Source organism: Ursus americanus, chromosome 26 (genome assembly GCF_024610735.1).
Source record: "Ursus americanus isolate L20-20 chromosome 26, mUrsAme1.1.p, whole genome shotgun sequence".
Classification (NCBI taxonomy): domain Eukaryota; kingdom Metazoa; phylum Chordata; class Mammalia; order Carnivora; family Ursidae; genus Ursus; species Ursus americanus.
The window spans coordinates 7,738,997-7,745,747 of NC_142152.1; the positions used below are offsets into that span (position 1 = coordinate 7,738,997).

A 6,751-nucleotide genomic window follows, 5' to 3' on the forward strand; every position below is an offset into this window, starting at 1 on the left:
TAAACTTCGATATTTGGTGGCTGATTATCTCTGATTTTGCAGCAGAGTCTGTTTTTCATTGAGTGCTAAAAACTCACCTTTAGTTAGTAAGTTCTGCTAAATGACATAAGTATGCATAATGAAAGCTATACACTAATAGGTTCACATTAATATCCTTTTTGCATCTGCTAAAAACCTAACACTAATTGTTAATAATTTTTCTGCAACAATCCTTTGCAGTTTTTCCAGAAATTTGTGGATATTTGTTTGGAACAAGCTTTCTATTTTGCTATTTTCCCCATATTTTGGGTCTGTTTTGTATTAACTTAACTACATTCATATGATTCCATGTCTAATAGGCAAGGATTATTTAAATACAAAAACTGCAATCAACAGGAAAGATGTTTTATAATGGTCTTCATTTTAAAAAGGAATATATCCTATGATTAGATCAATCTCATAGTATGAACTTCAGTCACTAGGATTTGGTGAAAATCAAAATAATTTTTAAAGTACTTGGAAATCACCAAACAAATTAGATTAAACAAGTGATATATCAACTCAGAGGAATATCTACAGCATTAAGGGACCTCATGTAGATTTATTACAAATAGAATGATATGCCAACTTGTTCTACAGTCTTTAGTACATAATGCTGGCATCGAATCCAATCAAAAGTTCAATTGCCTTTGCTAAATGTGTATTTTGGAAAGTTATTATTATTATTTTTTTACTTTTAAAAAATTTTATTTATTTTTTGTTTGAGAGAGAGAGAGACAGGGAGAGCATAAGAGGGGAGGTGAGGGAGAAGCAGGCTCTCATAGAGGAGGGAGGCCAATGTGGGGCTTGATTCCAGGACCTTGGGATCATGACCCAAGCTGAAGGCAACTGCTCAACCGACTAAGCTACCCAGGCACCCCTGGAAAGTTATTTTTCAAAGGTATAATTCGGTTTGTTTTCCTTCTGTTTGTGTGATGGTTATTTCATAGCTGAACACTTCACTAATTTCTCAAAAATTCTAATTCTTAGAAAACCTTGCACGTTGACCAACAGATTCAAATAAATATAGTGCCTTTTAAATTTAATTTTCTTCTTTGTTTACTCCTCAAAGTGCTGTGTTAAGTATGTTAGACAAAGTGTAGTGATAATGAGGCATCTATTGTGATATAAAACAGATTGTGGTCCTGTGTGGACATACAATCCATTCATTCTATACCTTCCTCCCTCACAAGTATTAATTTGTGCCAGGTTGTGTTAAATTCTGAGGTTTCTCTATATGTAGAAAAACAGCCTCTTCATATTTCTTCCTGAGCATCTTTAAAAAATAAATGTACTGTTTTCATGACATTTCTTCCAAAACATCCAAAACACTTAAAAAGTGATCATTCCATTTTTGAACACAATGCATGTAATAATGAAATTCCTTGGCAAAGCATCAAGTTTTTAAACAATTTTAAGTGAAAAAATGAATATTTATTTAGGACGAGGAAATAAATAACAATAAAGTATGGATATCTAAGGTAAACATTGTGAAATCTAGAAAACATAATTTTTAATTAATTGCCTGAAAAGCCTCTATAATACATTTTCCCTAGTATTTTTATGAAAACATTTTTGAAAATTCCTGTCAAATTTCTTTCCAATACTAGCTATAAAAGATGTATTTGCTGTTTGTATGCTTCTTTTAGGCTTGTGGTTACAAGCCTATGGAATCTGATAAACACTATTTCACATGATTACTATAAAAAAAAAGTGCTCCTTTCCATGCACGCTGCTACGTTGAGTATCTCACAACATGGCAGCTGACTTGATGCAAGAGGAAGTACATACAGGCAAGAGGACAAGAGAAAATGCTGCAGCAAGAGAAAACAAGCTAGCAAAAAGACAGTCTTCTTGTAACCTAATCACAGAAGTGACATCCCTTCACTACTCGGTTGGAAGGAATCCCTAGGCCCCACCCACACGCAAGCGAAAGTAATTACACAGGGTGTGAATATCAGGAAGCATCATTGTAGGAGCTGCCTGTCACAGAACCATAGGACAACTTCATATGGTACTGTGGGCTCTGGCCTTATACCTTCTTGTCACGCTGCTGGCTAAGCAGGCTCAGTGGGCCATGGGAGCATATTAAAAGCCATTCCAACACTATTCTGACATCCAACAATGCATTAAATAAACATGCAAGTAACTGCAAGGTACCCAAATATACTGCATCAAACTCAAAGAAGATGTACCCCCAACTCATTTGTCCCTCATTTGAATCCCAAAAGTGCCACGGGGTTACTCCAGTACCACCTCACACAAGTGGCCTTAACTGGTTACAGTTAAAATATTTTGGTCTCACAAATTTTATAAAAGCATAAGTATGTGCATACATCGGAAGGGGTCAAAGAATTGCTTAAGCTTTAGTACTTTCTCCATAAATTGCCTCTGAATGGAAGCCATCATTACTGACTAGGTTGACATAGAAAATGAAATAAAGTTGATAGAATTTAGAAATTACCTTGAAGACCAGTTTCCATTGCTGCTTTTAAGCCCCTTTATCACTAGGACTTTTCAAAATTTTTATTTTAATTCTGGTTAGTTAACATACACTGTTATATTACTTTCAGATGTACAATATAGTGATTCAGCACTTCCATACATCACCCAGTGCTCATCACAAGTGCACTCCTTAATACCCATCACCTATTTAACCCATTCCTCCACCCCTTTCCCTCTGATAACCATTAGTTTGCTTTCTATAATTAAGAGTCTGTTTCTTAATTTGTCTTCCTCTCTTTTTCCCCCTTTGCTCACTTGTTTTGTTTCTTAAATTCCACCTATTAGTGAAATCATACGGTATTTGTGTTTCTCACTGACTTATTTCACTTTGCATTATACTCTCTAGCTGCATCCATGTCATTGTAAATGGCAGGATTTGATTCTTGTTTATAACCTCTTTAGCAGTCTATATTAAGTTGATGGTTGTTCAAATTTGAACCCATACTTTACTCTTCTCCTCCCCACGTTTTAGGTACATGTTGTTATATTTTACATTCTTTTATTTTGTGAGTTCCTTAACTAATATTTTATAGCAATATTCATTTTTATTACTTTTGTGTTTCCTACCTTTATACTGTCACTTTTGCTCTCTCCTTTCCACTCAAAGAGTCCCCTTTAATATTTCTTGCAGGGCTGATTTAGTGGTCATGAACTCCTTTAGCTTTTGTTTGTCAGGGAAACCCTTTCTCTCTCCTTCTATTCTGAATGAAAGCCTTGCTGGATAGAGTATTTTTGGCGGGAGATTTTTCCCATTCGGCACTTTGCATATGTCATGCCACTCTCTTCTGGCTTGCAAAATTTCTGTTGAAAAAGTTCCTGGTAGCCTTATGGGTTTTCCCTTGTAGGTTACTGTCTTATTTTGTCTCACTGCTTTAAAAATGTTTTAATATCACTATAGTTTGCCAATTTAATTACAATATGTCTTGGGGTGGATTTGCTTTTTTTATTTTTATGGGAGTTCTCTGTGCCTCTTGGACCTGGAGATCTGCTTTCTTCCCCAGATTAGGGAAGTTTTCACCTATTATTTCTTCAAATAAATTTTCTGCCCCCTTTCCTCTCTTCTTCTTCTTCTGGGATTCCTGTAATATGAATGTTATTATGGTTGATGGAGTCACTGAATTCCCTAAGTCTATTCTTGTGTTGCATAATTCTTTTTTCTCTCTTTTCAGCTTGATTACTTTGCATTGCTCTGTGTTCTAGGTCATTAATTTGTTCCTCTGCTTCTTCCACCTCGCTCATTCCAACAAGCATGTTTCTCATTTTGTTTATTGAGCCCTTAATCTCTGCTATGTTATTCCTTATTTCTGTGTTAAGGGTCTCATTCATGTCTTTCACTCTTTTCTCAAGTCCAGTGATCATCTTTATGATCATTACTTTAAATTCTCTATCAGGCACTTTAATTTATATCAGTTTTGTTTGGATCTCTGGCCATGGCCTTGTCCTGCTTTTTCATTTGGGATCAATTTCTCTGTCTTCTCATTATGTCTAAGTCTCTGTGCCTGTTTCTGTGTTAAGAAAGTCAGCTATATCTCTTGTTCTTAAGGATAAGACTCCTTTGTTGTTGAATATATCCATAGTTCATTCTTTTGCATTGCTGAGTAGTGACCCACTATAGGGATACATTACAATGTTTATCAATTCATATTTGAGTTGTTTCCAGTTTTTGGTTATTGTGAATAAAGATGCTATGAACACTATTGTTCAAATCTTTGTGGGAGATGTATTCATTCCTCTTGGACAAATAGATAGGAGTGAAATTACTGGGTCTTTGGGGTAGGTATGTGCTTAATTAACATTATGGGAAACTATCAAACAGTTTTCCAAAGTGATTCACTATTTTGCTCTCCTGCCATCAATGGAAGAGTACTCTTGTTTCTCCACATTCTCACTAACATTTGGTTTTGTCAATATTTTTAATTTTAGCCATTCTAACGGGTATAAAACAGCATTTCATTGTTATTTTATTTTGTATTTTCCTGATGACCAATGATGATGTGCACCTTTTCATGTACTGATCATCTGCACATCCTTTGAGAAGGATCTGTTCAGTCTTTTGCCCATATTTTACTGAATTGTCTTTTGTTATTGATTTGTAGGAATTCTTTATATATTGCAGATAGAGGTCCTTTGTTAATTGTATGTATTAAAATATTTTCGTCTTGTCTATATCAGTCAGGAAGGGGAAACCACATAGTTTGAACAGGAAAAGTTTAATATACTTAAGAATTCTTAAAAATAACAGGAGATTGAAGAACAAAAGATTGGCCAGTGAAAAATAAAAATAGCTTTAAAGACTATAGAAATAGTAGTTATAAAGAGCAGATACTATCCCTAGGACTGAGATAAAGTGTCCAAGGAAGAAGCCCCACCAGAGCCGAGAGGCAGATCTTGCTGAAGGCACTGGCTATGCTTACCAAATGGCTGACAGGAATGTCACTGTGATGCCACATCAGTAGAACTTGTTAGAAATATTCCTCTAGCGTGCTGATGAAGGCTGTTCATAGGGAGATGTCTCACTGGAGCACTCTGCTACAAAACTGCCTGAGGGAAGTACCAAGTGAAGCTGCTTGCTACTGGGTGCTGCTGGCCACTGTGCACTATAGCACATGGGTGCTAGAGAAGCTGAAAATATTGCAGGAGCCTGAAGCTTAAATAGGAGTCTGTGAACCAGCATACCAAAGTCCTTTACTGACAAAGGTGGCAATGGAAAAATATATAAATGTCCCAGAGTATGTAGAGAAGGGTGAATTTGGAGGTAACAGGCCATAAATTGATAACAGGGACACTGTGGTTTGCCTTTTCATTTTCTTAACTGTTGTCTTTTGATGTGCAAAAGTTTTTATTTTCTATTAAGTCTACTTTATCAGTGTTTTTCTTTTATGGTTAATGATTTTGTGTACTCTAATAAGTCTTTGTTTAACTCAGGTTCTCAAAGATATCCCCTTACGTTTCTTCTAGAAGTTTATAGTTTTAGGGGCTCCTGGGTGGCTCAGTCAGTTGAGTGTCTTACTCTTGATTTTGGCTCTGGTTGTGATCTCAGGGTCATGAGATCTGGCCCTGTGTTGGGCTCTGCGGTCAGCGTGGTATCTGCTGGAGATTCTCTCTCTCCCTCTGCCCCTCCCCACTCTCTCTAAATACATATATAAATATATAAAATCTTTTTTCCCCCCAAATTATGTCAAATTGATTGTCAGGTTGTCAAATAATCCTTTATTGAAATATTTTCCTTTGTAGTTAACTAGCTGGGCATTCCACTACACCACTATTGATGTCATCTATGATGTCATGAGAGTGGTGGCCATCAACATTGCAGCCCACAGACTGGGCAGTCCCCAGGATCTCTTTAATGGTTCCAGGGAGTTGCCTGGCTAAAGATCGGTTTTGCATTTGTCAGGCAATATTGACAATCTCATCAAAAGTGGTATTTCCACTGTGCTTAATGGTTTTCTGTCTCTTTCTATCTCTTGGTGGTTCTTTGAAGGCTTTGATAATCAGGACAGAGGCAGAAGATACCACTTCAATCTGGGCCTGTCTGTTCTGAATGGTCAGTTTCACTATAATCCTTAAACCCTTCCAATCACTGGTCACTTTGGCGATGTCATCACCAACATTTTTGGAGACAGACCCAATGGGCCGATCTTCAGGGCCAGGGCAGACTCTGGTGGCACCAACTTTGCCACAAGTGCACCTCAGGTACACAACTTTGATCTCATTGGAGTCGAACTCAGGGGGCATGGTGGAGGCAGCTGGTGTTGGATGAACCTGGATTCTGGATGACCGAAGATAGTTGCACCTTTGCCTCTTCCAAGCCAAAAGCCAAAAGCCAAAAGCCATAAGCCATATAATCTTTTTTTTTTAAAGTTTATAGTTTCAGCTTTTATATTTAGGTCAATGATACATCTCAAATTAATTTTTGTGAAGTGTGTAGGAGTTGGGGTTCATGTTTTACATATATTTACCATTTTGCTGTAGTACCATTTGTTGAGAAGTCTTTCTTTTCCCTGTTGCACCAGCTTATTAGACAACCCCCTTGCTATCTTTGTAAAAAAAAAATCAAGTGACTACATATGTGAAGGTTTATTTCTGGATTTCCTGTTCTGGTCCACTGATCTATTTGTCCTTACTTACGACACCATCACATTGTTTTGATTATTGTAACTTGACAGTAAATTTTGAAATCAGAAAGTATACATCCACCAATTTTGATTTTTTTCCCAAGATTGGGTTC

The 6,751-nt window shown here is 36.6% G+C and overlaps 1 pseudogene; it reads right to left on the reverse strand.

Annotated features, from left to right (window-relative positions):
- Nucleotides 1-5,727: 5,727 nt before the first annotated feature.
- LOC123800750 (large ribosomal subunit protein uL11 pseudogene) lies at nt 5,728-6,258 on the reverse strand (annotated as a pseudogene).
- Nucleotides 6,259-6,751: the final 493 nt, after the last annotated feature.